Source organism: Capra hircus, chromosome 3, assembly GCF_001704415.2.
Source record: "Capra hircus breed San Clemente chromosome 3, ASM170441v1, whole genome shotgun sequence".
NCBI lineage: Eukaryota > Metazoa > Chordata > Mammalia > Artiodactyla > Bovidae > Capra > Capra hircus.
The window spans coordinates 5958835-5972897 of record NC_030810.1 but is presented as its reverse complement, the minus strand read 5'-3'; positions in this window follow the sequence as shown (position 1 = coordinate 5972897).

Sequence of the window (14063 nt, the reverse complement as noted above, 5' to 3'; positions counted from 1 at the left end):
ACTTGAGTCTCAAGGAGTGTAATTCTAAATGTGAAAGATAAGCAATAAAACTTCTAGAAGAAAACACAGTTTATCTTCATGACCTTGAGGTTGCAAAATTTATTAAACAGAACGCAAGAGCAATAATCATAAAGGAGAAGACTGATAAATTATTGACATACTGTGTTACAATTAGGAACTTCTGCTCAATCAAAGACATCATTAAGAGATTTCAAATGCAAATCATAAAGTGAGGTAAAGTATTGGCAACACATGTATAAATGACAAAGAGCTTATATCCAGAAAATGCATAATATTCTCACAAATTAGTAAGAAATAGCAAGACTTTCAATAAGCACTTCACAAAAGAAACTATCCAAGTGACCAACAAATGCAAATAGGTTTTTATCCCCGTTAGTCATCAGGGAGGTTTGATTAAAACGACAGTGACCTGTCAGTGGACACCCACCAGCACGGGTAAAGGTAAAGACACTGGCTAAACGAGACGCGCTTGCCGAGTCGCTCCAGGTGCGTCCGACTCTTTGTGACCTGCCAGGCTGCTCTCTCATGGGATTCTCCAGGCAACCATACTGGAGTGGGTTGCCATGCCTTCTTCCAGGGAAACTTCCCAACCCAAAACTAGACTCAGCAAGATGTAAAGTGATAGAAACTTTCCTTTATTGCTGGCAAGAAATATCGGTTCTACCACCACTCTGAAAATCTATGCACTGTATTAACAATAGTAAATACATGTAGCAATTTTGCTTCTAGATTTATGCTCAACAAAATGTATACACATGTATTCGTGTGTGTACACATGCATTCATGTGTATACACATGCATTCAAGAAGCTCCACAGAAGCATTGTTTGTAATTATCACAGACTGGTAACAAGCCAAATGTCCACCAAAACCAAAATGGATGGATAAATTGTGGTATAACAGTACAATGAACTAGTATACAACATCTATATGCATCAAGACAAATGATTCTCAGACAAATATTGTTGATTAAAAGAAGCCAGACACAAAGAAAGGCATAGCATATGATTGCATACATGTGAAATGCAGAAATAACTACACTAGTCAATTCATATTGTAAATCAGGATAGCATTTATCTTTGGGGGAAAAGAAGAGAATGACAATTGGGGGGATCCACAAAGGGGGCCCTGGCACCAGGAAAGCCTCTGCTTCCTGACATGGTGCTTATCATGTGATTGTAGTTACTTCATAAAAATTCATTGACATGATCTTGCTTTTGTGCAAAATCTAATAATAATTGTCAAACTCGGATTTCCCTGATGGCACAGTGGATGAGAAGCAGCCTGTCACTGCATGGGACTCGGGTTTGATTCCTGGTCTGCGGACATTCCACAGGCCACGGAGCAACTAAGCCCACGTGCCGCAGCTGCTGAGTCTGAGAGCTGCAGCCACTGAAGCCGCGCACCCAGAGCCCGCGCTCTGCAGCGAGAGAGGACCCCGCAGCAAGAGAGGACCCCGCGCACCCAGAGCCCGCGTTCCGCAAGGAGAGAGGACCCCGCCGCAGGAAGCCCGCGCACCCACAGCTCGCGCTCCACAGTGAGAGAGGACCCCGCAATAAGAAGCCCACACACCCAGAGCCCGCACTCCGCAGCAAGAGAGGACCCCGCAGTAGGAAGCCCGCGCACCCAGAGCCCGCGCTCCATGGCGAGAGGGGACCCCGCAGCAGGAAGCCCGCGCACCACAATGGAGAGTAGCCCCTGCTTGCCGCAACTAGAGAAAGCCCATGCACAGCAATGAAGACCTAGCGCAGCCAAACACAAATAAATCACAATAGTCAAACTCATAGCAGCAGAGAGTAGAATGGTGGCTGCTTAGGGGGTGCGAAAGTGGGGAGATGTTTGTCAAGGGATACAAAGTTTTAGTTATACAAGGTAACTCAGCTCCAGGGATCATGGTGACTACAGTTAACAATAAGGGATTGTGTCCTTGAAATTTACTAATAGATATTAAGTGTTCTCCCCACAAACACACACAAAATTCGTAACTGTGTGAGGTGGTGGATTTATTAATCAGCTGGACTGTGATCATTTCATCGTGTATACGAACTTGAAAACATCAACTCACACACTTTAATCCTATACAATTTGTATTTCTCAATTATACCTCAATAAAGATGGGGGAAACTCATTTAGCTATACCTGTATGACATTTGGTACGGACTGCAGGAAGATATTTGCAATCCGTATGCAGGTAATGGAGCAGTATATAGAATATGTGTTTAAATAGCTCCAACAAATCAATTTGAAAAAGATCAATGACTCAAGAGTAGCTGGGAATAAAGATAGAAACACATTTCATGGGAGAGAAAATGCAATAAAATATAGAACTATAAAAACATGAACCAATGTCCAACTTCACTTCAGTTCAGTTCAGTTCAGTTCAGTCGCTCAGTCGTTTCCGACTCTTTGCGACCCCATGAATCACAGCACACCAGGCCTCCCTGTTCATCACCATCTCCCGGAGTTCACTCAGACTCAAGTCCATCAAGTCTGTGATGCCATCCAGCCATCTCATCCTCGGTCGTCCCTTTCTCCTACTGCCTCCAATCCCTCCCAGCATCAGAGTCTTTTCCAATGAGTCAACTAGAAAAAAAAATGCACCCAAAACAAAAATATAAATTTTTCAGGAAATCACATTACTATGGGTTGAATTCTATCTCCCTAGAACCTATATGTTGAAGTCCTAATCCTTGGTTCCTCAAATTCTGTTTGTAAAAACAGGGCCTTTTAGGAGCTAATTGTATTAAAAAAATAAGATCATTAGGGTCAGCCCTAATCTGATTTGACTACTGTCACCCCCAAAAGAGAATATGCATCTTTACATACATGTGTATGTGGTTATTATAAACCTTACTGATATAAAGAATGTGTAACACAGTTTATAAATTTTAAAGTATACAGTATCTTTGTTGTCAATTCTATATAGTCAATTGACTCTGACACAATGCTTGCTTGATTTTTGGTGAACTCTTGTAGCCACAGCCAACCTATGGTTGCAGGTGACAAATGAATGTACTTGTGAGACAAACGTTATTTGAGATTTCCCTTGATGTAGTATTCCGTTGCATGCATATATACTTACACACACAACACATGATAGAATGCTACTTAGCCATAAAAAAGAACAAAATTTTGTCATTTGCAACAACATGGGTAAACTTGGATGCTAAATGATGCCGTTTACTTATGGAATATACAAAACAGAACAAACTAGTGAATATAACAAAAAAGAGGCATATCCACAGATGCAGAGAGCAAATTAGTGGTTGCCACAGGGTGGAGGGAGTAACAGGGGTGGAGAATTAAGAGGTACAAACTATTGGGTGTAAGAAGGGCTCATGGATTTATTGTACAACAAGGGAAATGTAGCCAATGTTTTGTAATGACTGTAAATGGACCATAACCTTAAATAATTGCATTAAAAAATTAATTTAAAAAGACAAAAATAAAGCAATGAAGTTGTGTGTTGAAACTTTTTGTCAATGGTGTGAGTCACTTTTGCTGAATCAGATAGTATTTTTATTAAACATTGGAAGAAATTTCCTCAGTGTTCTCGGGCTACTCATGGTGGCTATAGAAATGTGTGTTCAGTCCCTTGGTCACATCTGACTCTTTGCAACCCAACAGGCTGCAGCATCCCAGGCTTTCCTGTCCATCACCATCTCCCGGAGCTTGCTCAAGCTCATGTCCATTGAGACGGTGATGCCATCTAACCATCTCATCCTCTGTCGTCCCCTTCTCCTCCTGTCTTCAATCTTTCCCAGCTGCTGCTGCTGCTGCTAAGTCGCTTCAGTCGTGTCCAATTCTGTGCGACTCCATAGACGGCAGCCCACCAGGCTCCCCCATCCCTGGGATTCTCCAGGCAAGAACACTGGAGTGGGTTGCCATTTCCTTCTCCAATGCATGAAAGGAAAAAGTGAAAGTGAAGTCGTTCAGTTGTGTCCAACTCGTAGTGACCCGTGGACTGCAGCCCACTGGGCTCCTCCATCCATGGGATTGTCCAGGCAAGAGTACTGGAGTGGGGTGCCATTGCCTTCTTCATCTTTCCCAGCATCAGGGTCTTTTCCAATGAGTCGACTCTGCATCAGATGGCCAAAGTATTGGAGTTTCAGTTGAGGCATAGATAATAGCAAAATGTAATAAAGTAATTAGTACTTTTTGTTTTACTGAAAATGTTGTGCAGTTTAATTTTTAATCATGGCTGTATTTAACAACTGGCTTTACATAATTTCTGGAAATTTCAATCAGTTCTCATGACCTGATATGAATTTGCCCAGGCACACCTGAATTAAGCAATCCAGCACACACAAGGGTGTATTGGTGTGCCAGCCCTGCCCATGACCCTTCTGTTGGAACTGGTCCTGTCCTCACCCCATCATGATATAGGTAGGGGAGGCATCTTGGTGCCATGTGACTCCCCCAGGCCACAGCTGGATGGATCAGATTGAAAACATGTAACCTAAGAAGACCAGTTCACGTTCAGACTGAGTCAGATTCCCTATCTCTCAGGATTAGAACTGAGATTCGGAGAAAGTGGCGAGAAGGTAACTAGGCAGAAGAGAGACATGTGGAGAGAAACGTGGAGTTTGTCCATGGTGGAAAACCAGCACTAGCATGAATCATCACAAGCTCTCTTTGCTCGGATCATAAACCTATCCCCATTCTGAATCTTCCTTGGTTATTCAGAAGTCCCCTTTTTATTTATATATTTTTTCTTCTTTGCTGTATCCTCACCTCCCTGCCCATCTTTGAGCTAGAACCAAAAAACCTAAGACAGCTGTTGCGTCATTCACTCTAACTGGATGTTGCCGGCACACAAACAGGGAGATGGCCAGGTGCTACCGCCCTGTGTGAGGAATGCCTATGGTCACCATCCAGGCTGAAACGAAGATCCATTTGGCTGATGTCTGAGTCACGCAGCCCATCCCAAGCATTATACATAGAGCACTACTGTGTGCTTCCAGGGGAGGCAGAGATATCTCAGGGAGAATGGGAAGGTTGAGTCATCAACAGGACCACAGGGCTTTCCATCAGAGGCTGTGAAATGTCAGAAAAACAGACCCACAAAATTCATTTAGATGCTGAAACCCTGGGCCAAACTGACATCAGCTTGGCTGCTTGTTCATTTGTTGTATGGTAGAAAGCCTACAACATACCTCTACAAGCCTCCCGACTCCGAGGAAACCTTTGATCTGGCATCCTTTCCATGAAAAGATAAATCTGGAGTAAATGTCGTGCAAGCTGAAAACAGGTGAAGGTTTTCTGTATTTGTTTCCTAAAACTTCTTCCTTGGTCCTAACTAAACTACGGGCTTCCCAACCGGTGCTAGTGGTAAAGAACCCCCCTGCCAATGCAGAAGAGATAAGAGATGTGGGTTCGATCCTGGGTAGGTGAGATCCCTTGGGGGAGGGCATGGCAACGCACTCCAGTGTTCTTGCCTGGAGAATCCCGTGCACAGATGAGCCTGGTGGGCTACAGTCCATAGGGTCATAAAGAGTTGAACACGACTGAAGTGATTTAGCACAACTACTAAACTAATAGGCCATCCCAGGTCAAAAAAATTAACTTTATTGGAAGAGAAAGTAATGTGGGCAGTGTACACAATTATAAAACACATGTGAGACAGGGACTTTCTGGTGGCCCAGTGGGTAAGACTCTGCGTTCCCAACGCAGGGACGTGAGTTCAATCCCTGGTTGGGGGACTAAGATCCTGTATGTGGCATGGCCAGAAACACATGTTGATTTTATGTGTCAACTTGATCAGATCACAGAGTACCCATTTAGTCAAACATGGTGAAGGATATGTCTGTGAAGGTGCGTTCCTGGATGAAACTAATATTTTGAATCTGTAGACTAAGTAAAAAGCAGACAGCCCTCCCTAGTGTGGGTGGGCCTCATTCGGTCCACCGATGGCCTGAATGGAGCGGAAAGGCTGACACACCAGGAAACTCCTCCCGCCTGATTGTCCCGAGTGGATGCTCGTTGCTTCCTGCTTTCAGACTGGAACAGACAGCGTCAACTCTCCAGGCTCTCAGGCCTTCAGGCTTGGACGAGACTTATAGCACTGGGTGTCCTGGGTGCTCAACTTGCCAACCACAGATGCAGGGACTTCTCAGCCTCCATAAGCATGGGAGCCATTTACACACACACACAGACACACCCAATTGGTTCGGTTTCTCTGGAGAACCTTGAATAGTACAATATGTACATGTAAATGTGTTGTGGTTGCTGTCGTTCAGCCGCGAAGTCACGTCCAACTCTCTGCGACCCCATGGGCTGCAGCACGCCAGGCTTCCCTGTCCATCACCATCTCCCGGAGCCTGCTCAAACTCATGTCCATTGAGTCGTGATGCCATCCAACCATCTCATCCTCTGTCGCCCTCTTCTCCTCCTGCCCTCAACCTTTCCAAGCATAATGTCTTTTCCAATGAGCCAGCTCTTTGCCTCAGGTGGCCAAAGTACTGGATCTTCAGCATCAGTCCTTCCAATGAATATTCAGGATTGATTTCCTTTAGGATCGACTGGTTTGGACTCTCAAGAGTCTTCTCCTGACTGCAGCCGTGAAATTAAAAGATGCTTGCTCCTTGGAAGGAAAGCTGTGACAACCTAGGCAGCATATTTTAAAAGCAGAGACATCACTTTACCTACAAAGGTCCATATCGTCAAAGCTATGGCTTTTCCAGTAATACTGTAGGGATGTGAGAGCTGGACCATAAGGAAGGTTGAGCACCGAGGGACTGAGCTGTCAAATTGTACAATATGCTCCTTCTCTGTAAATCGATACCTCACAGGGATGTTGCCAGACTCACAGAAGATAATGAGTTCACTCACTCATTTGTTCATTCAGCCAACATTCAGTGAGTACTAGCAAAGCATTGAAAAGCCCTTGTGAGGTACCCAGACCCTGGCTGGAGGCTGTGAACAAGTTCTTAAGGCAATGCATCTTGCTGCTCATGTAAGTAATTGTTTCTAATCATTGCTATACATAGCAGTGGGCAGTTTATAAAGAATGTGATTAGAAAGTGAAGACAATTTAGGAGTTAACTGTATGAAGTTGCAGGAAGCCACAATCCAGGGCCTAATAAAAAAAAAAACACCCGATTGGAAGGCAGCTGAGTCTAAGTTTGGAGGTCTTTCTTGGGTGCCACCCTGAAGGACTCCAGTCCTGCCCCTGAGACCTGAATCGGCTTCAGCTTCCCAGACTTTGAACTTGAAGAACATGTAGAAGTCTCATTTTAGGCAAAAGGTGGATTTTGGAAGGCTTTGCTTCATTCAAGATGGATTTTCACAGACTTATTTAAAGGGATTTATATCAAATTATGCAAATAAGGTGAAATTCATAATTTTTCAATGGTTTTGCTGTCATTGTTTAGTCTCTAAGTCATGTGCAACTCTCTGCAACCCCATGGACTGTAGCCCACCAGGCTCCTCTGTCCATGGAATTTCCCAGGGAAGAATACTAGAGTGGACTGTCAATTCCTTCTCCAGGGGATCTTCCCAATTCAAGGATAGAACCCGTGTCTCCTGCATTTTGGGAAGATTCTTTACCACTGAGTCACAAATTTTTTAGTGTATTGTTTCAAAAATTCCATACTTAAATTTTTATGAGATGCATCTGGGTTGTCCATTTTCTGGTCCAGGCTCTCTGACACTGACCCTGGAGTGGACCCCTTAGAGTCTGTGCTCCACCCACCTGAAGGCCCTCTCCTCCTGGGCCCTGGGCAGCCCATCAGTGCCTGACACCCCATGTCACTCACTTCCAGGGCTGTGGGGGCCTGCCTGTCCGGGGCTGGCTCCTCCTTCCACGAATGGCGTTCCAAGGCCTTGGTAAAAGAAGGCCCCTGACCTGTCCCCAGGATGCACTTCCAGGACTCCACTCCCTTAAAATTGTCTTCACTTTCTCATGCCTATGGCTCAGAGTCTGTGTGCACTTCTTTGTTCAATCACTAAGTTCTGTCCAACTCTTTGCAACCCCATGGACTGCAGCATGCCAGTCTTCCTGTCCTTCACTACTCCTGGACTCTGCTCAAACTCATATCCATTGTGCCAATAATGCCATCCAACCATCTCATCCTCTGTCGCCCCCTTCTCCTCTTGCCCTCAGTCTTTCTCAGCCTCAGGGTCTTTTCCAACGAGTCTGTTCTTCACATCAGGTGGCCAAAGTGTTGGAGCTTCAGCTTCAGCACTCTGGACTGTCTTGTCTGTTCCAAAGTGCACACCCTGAGCAGCCTCTGAGGGTGTTTAACCTCCGAGTTCTGCCCCCTTTCACCTGGACATCTCCCCACAGCATGCCCATCATGAAGCACGGGTCCTCCCCTGAGCGCCAAGCCAGCAGCATCTTGATGCAATCTGTCGGGCAGCCGCGTGGCTTTCATGGAAGACCCACCTTTGCCCGAAGCTACAGCTTTACACCCAGCTCTTCTGAGGGCTACACACTGTCCCTCTTCTCTCCAGTTTCAAAGCCCCCTTCCCACCACCGTGTAAGCCTTGCTTCCTCTCCAAGGAGCCAGCTCAGCTGGGAAATGGGCAGAAGTGATGAAGTAATTCATGAGGCCAGGGGTCCAGCCTCTGTAACCCATGGGATCAAATGTTTTCTGCTTCTTCCAGGAAAGGAGACAGATTCTTTGATCTAAGAGAGGGTCTTGCCCTGGGAAAGAACACAGGATACCCCAGACATTAAGGAGAAATGAAGAACCAGAGATGCCGTGCAAGTCACTTATTTATGTCTAGGGATTAGGTGGTGCTCGATGGCAATCTGTATTTTTCCTGTTTATGTTCTGAGTCTATTTTGGGTCCTAACCGCTCTCCTTGCCTGGACTAGTAGGAGTTTCATGCATGGAGAGGTTCCCTCACACCTGCAGCCGCCACCGAGTGTCTTTTCCTGTGCTTCGGAACCCACACTTGCACAAAGAGGGAGTTAGTTACCCCGTTTCCCACATGTGGACCCCAGATTCTAAAAGCCTGTGATGTACATGAGGCGACCCAGGCAGGAACTGGGTAACTCCAGACTAGAACTCAACTGCTGGACATCAAAGTCAATGCCCTCTTTTCAACATAAAAATAAAGCCCCAGCTATTTTCCCATGGACTAAAATCAGCCTTCGAATCTTTGTGTGTGTGTGTGTGTGTGTGTGTGTGTGTGTGTTCAGTTGCTGAGTCATGTCAGAGTCTTTGCAACCCTATAAACTGCAGCCCACCAGGCTCCTCTGTCCATGAGATTTTCCAGCCAAGAATACTGGAGTGGGTTGTCATTTCCTCCTCCAGAGGGTCTCCCCGACAGGGATCGAACCTATGTCTCTTGCATCTCCTGTATTGGCAGGCAGATTCTTTACCACTGCTTCACTTTTGAGTCTGTAGATGACTTTAAAAGGCAACACATCTGGTAAATTGAAGGCATCCGTGGTCCCAGTCCTTCACCCACCCTGCCTTTTGCAGGCACTTTTGCAGTGTGCCTGCCCTTCCAAGAGTGGAGTCACTAGCCTGCCTTCTGACATTGGTCTTGGGCCTGTGACTTGTTTTGGCCAATAGAATAGGCGGAAGTAGCAGATCACCAGTTTCATCCTAGACCTCAGGATGCCCTGCCCGTCTCCCCTTGTCCTTGTGCTGTTGCTATGACAACGTGTTCAGGACACCTTGACGAGGATGAGAGGTACACGCAGCACAGCCAGACTGCCTGAGTCACCCAAACCACGGCCAGCCCCGCTCATTGGCAGCCAGCCACCCCCCTCTTCTGTGCATCCCCAAGGTCACCAGGTCCACCTTGCCCTCATTTCACACTGTCCTCATTCTTTTGGGCAAAGACCTGAAGAATGGAATGCTCACTTAGGAGGGCTAAGGCCAGAGTTCAGAGTGTTCTGAAAGGTTCTGAGAGGTGATCTGGGCCACTGCGGGGATTGGGTCATGCGAGCAAGGCATGTGGCTGAGAAGCGAGTGGGCGATGCTCAGAAACAAGGCAGGGCCTCAGTGGCCTCGGGAAAGCTAAGCCTTCTGGGGGTTGGGGGCAGCTACTGGTAAGACAGGCTGGCCCAGCCGCTCAGGGGTCCACATGTGGTGCAGACGGAAGCTCAAGTAGAAGCCCGCAAGAGGAGAAGACAGAGACCTGAAGAGGAGGCAGTGGTTACTGACAAGGCAGAAGAAAGTAAATGAAGGGAAAAACCCTCCCTCAAGTCATCAGCAGACAGTCCTGGCAAGAATGCCCACTCCAGGCTCACAGGTGCGTGCAGGGACTATGGGTGATGCTGGTGGCTATTCCATAACCCCACCCCTAACATTTAAACTAGCAACACAAGCATTTTCCCTAGTGCTTGTCATTCAAAGGTCAATGTAAGAGAACACACAGATTTGCTTTGGGAAAGGGGGCTGATAAATGGATCTACAGAGACTATTTCCCAGTATCAGGGTCTTTTCCAATGAGTCAGCTCTTCACCTCAGGTGGCCAAAGTATTGGCGCTTCAGCTTCAGCATCAGTCCCTCCAATATTCAGAGTTGATTTCCTCTAGGATTAATCCTGTTGCTGGAAAAGATTGAAGGCAAAAGGAGACGAGGGTGGCAGAGGATGAGATAGCTAGTATCATCAACTCAATGGGCATTAACCTGAGCAAACTCTGGGAGATAGTGAAGGACAGGGAAGCCTGGTGTGCTGCAGTCCGTGGGGTTGCAAAGAGTCAGACACCACTGAGCAACTGAAAAGCAACAGCAACAGAGGCTATTTCCAGATAAAATCCAAAGGCATCTTCCATGGGGGCAGGTGCGAAATTACCGAGGACAACCCCGACAACCACAGTCTGTGTATACAAAAGGGAATTGCAAGCACATGCAATTACCAGAGAATACTAAGGTTGTATGATACCTTTCAAAAGTCTTAATTTTTCATTCACACATATTCAGATCTTTCAGAATTCCTTGAGAAACTGAAATGAGTGAAATTTTATCTCTAAAAAATACATTGTGAAGTTTAAAAATGAAAGCACCCAATTTTTCTTGGGGTCAAGAAAGGACACTTTCTAAGATACTAAAATCCAGACTTTGGAATCAGAGTTTCAAAGAGCAGAAAATCAGATGAAATATGTGTGAAAGAAAAGTGCCTTGAAAGTGTAAATTATATTTTGGTATTAATCTGTTGGTATCACTCACTTATTTACTCAACAAAATAACTTTCACAAGGAGGAGATTTTCCTGCAAGGTTTGATGCATTGGTGGGTTAAACGTGACAGAATCAGAGAAGGTGAAGTCCATGATTTAGTCATGCCGCAGCCTGGTGAGTAAATTCACCCTCCTGTGACACATGTAATTTACGACTGGAAGTTACTAAGAGCAGTTTTTCACATCAAGCCTTGTAACAAACACAGCTTCTAGATACTCCTGGTTCGCTCAGTTTACTGACACCCCTCTCCCTGGAAGATAAGCATTAATGCAAACCTCAAAATCACACAGAAAAATTTCTTGCTCTTAGTGTTAAAAAGACTAGGAATTTCTTTTGAAAAGGCAGAAACCAAGTACATGTTGAGTTAAATGTTATGTTTCACATTTGCTGTTTCTCACTTCCATTATTTCTTAAGCCACCTCTTTATTTCCCACCAGAGGTTTCACCTGCTAAGAACATCTGTGTAGCATGGAGGGTTTTTCATAAAGCTCTGTTGAAGGTGTGGCTGGGTTTTGTACACTTTCAGACAAAGCTCAGCTGCAGTATCTGGGGCTGATGAAAGTCTCATCTCATACGTGAACCCTACGCTTAGGTTCAAAGCACCATTGTCCAGTGCGAGACGCCCGGGGCAGCCGTGGCGAGCCCTAAACCTACAGATATTCACCTCGTTTCTGGCTCAATTTCGTTCCTTTTGGCCCTTCTCGTGTATCCCCCCATCACCATTTCCCTGGCTGTCTCCCCACTGCATCTCTGCCCCCTCCTTGCCTATGGTGGAGCGGCGGAGTGGCAGAGTGGTGGGCCGGCTTCCTCGGGGGCCCTCCGGCCGCGTAGAGGGATGGTGATGGCCTGTAACATCACCCGCGACACCCAACCAGTGACACCGACCCACTGCTTGTAGGGATAATACAAGGTTGGCTTCCCACACTCCTCTGGTCAACCTTGTTTTATGTGTGTGCAAGACCTCTTTAGTACATCGTTGATTCATTATCATTAAACTCACAGCCAACAGCTCTATAACTCAGACCAGAACAAAGCTTTTACCTAACACTCGTATTTTCTCCATGTGGGCCAGCTCAGCCTTCTTGAGCTGAGGACACCAGATAACATTTCAGCCCTGCGTTTTCCTTTAAACAGCAAAATCACCGAGAAAAAGCCCCCAAATGGGAACAGTGTGGCACTGAAGTGTGAGGGGGAAGACAAGGAGGTAGAGCCGCTGGGAAGGAGGTGGTTGGGTGACCCATCTTTCAAGGCTCTGAGGAAGTCTGCCAATAATCGCAAAAGCACCCCGAGTATTGACTTGGGGGTTTCAAATAGAAGCTCATAAGTAGGCAAGTCCGCAAATAATGATTGGCTATATTTTGATCCTCCTCTTTGGTCTGAGTCTCTTGATTGCAAAACTTGTTGGGGAAAGAGTTAGAAGGGAGGGTTGTGGGATGGTTTTCGAACTGAGCTCTGGGGACCCTAAGGGTTTGGGGGCGGGGCCTCAGTGATGTGGGCGGGGAAAGAAGCCCCGCCCACTCCTCCTCTCTCTTCCCGCGGCAGCCCCTCCTCCTCCCTTAGTTCAACCACACGTTTCCATGAACATCGATTTGCAGCCTGGAGATGGGTGTCTGCCTACAGGGGCTCATCTGAGGACTCCCGGCTCCCCTGCTACTCCAGTCATCAGTCGATGGGGCGAAAAGGAGAGCAAACAGGGGCAGAGTCCTCCAGGGCACAGAGATGGGCCCCAGGAAGGAGTGCCACCCCCGCTTTGTCTGCACAGTAAGGCAAGGACACTGTGAGCCTCGAGTGACTATCAGCCACCTCCTGCCATGCAGTGATGCCATCACCGGGGAAGGTAGAGCCAAGACCTGGGAGAGGGAGAGAGGAGTCCAGCCCAGCCCTCAGCAGGGTTGAGCCTCTGACTCCGCTGTGCCTGCAGTCACTTAACCCTCAGACTGCCAGTGGACGCATTAAAAAGAATGCATTTCCTAATTTATACCCCCACTTCTCCTTTGGTACCCATGCAGACTGAGCCGTCAGGGAACCCAGACTTCTAAATACCAAAGAGATAAACAAGGTCCTACTGCACAGCACACAGAACCATATTCAATATCCTGTAATAAACCACAAGGAAGATGAATACACATACAGAAACCTGAGGCAGTGGAAACTAACAGAACCTCATAAGGCAACTATGCTTTAATTAATTAATTAATGTGATAATATATGCTTCTTTACTCAAGTCAGTTTCATGTGAATTTCTACCGCTTGGGTTAAAAACAACAGCATCTTTATTCGTACCTGAAGGCTGGACAAACTGGGACTTACTGGATTAGATGGTCTTCATGATTCTTTCTCTTCATATTTTTATATTTTCCCTCTTTTCCCCACAGTCCTGCTTCTCTTCTTCACCTGTTTATAACAAAGGGCTGCAGAATTTAGTTCACCAGGGGTCACGTTTTCCAACCAAGTCGCATGTCTGCTTTTATTTTGAAGAGCAAGAGGACAAATGATTTCTTTACCTCTGTCATTAAAATCATGTGAAGCAGATTTCTCCTTGTACGTGATGACTGATTTTCACTCCCCAGGGGTGATGGTCCTTTCATTTTTAAACAGGCATATGGCTTCCTTGGTGTCTCAGTTGTAAAGGCTCTGACTACCAATGCAAGAAATGTGGGTTACATCCCTGGGTTGGGAAGATCCCCCGGAGAAGGAAATGGCAACCCACTCCAGTATTCTTTGCCTCGGAATTCCCAAGGACAGAGGAGCCTGGTGGGCTGCAGTCCATGGGGTCACAAAGAGTGGGACAAGACTGAGCACACAAGAAAAAAAATGGCATAATCTACACAAGTGATTGGAAAAGAGAATCAATACCCTGACTCTCCAGTGCAGTCAGGGTGGCTGGGAAAGGCAGTGGGT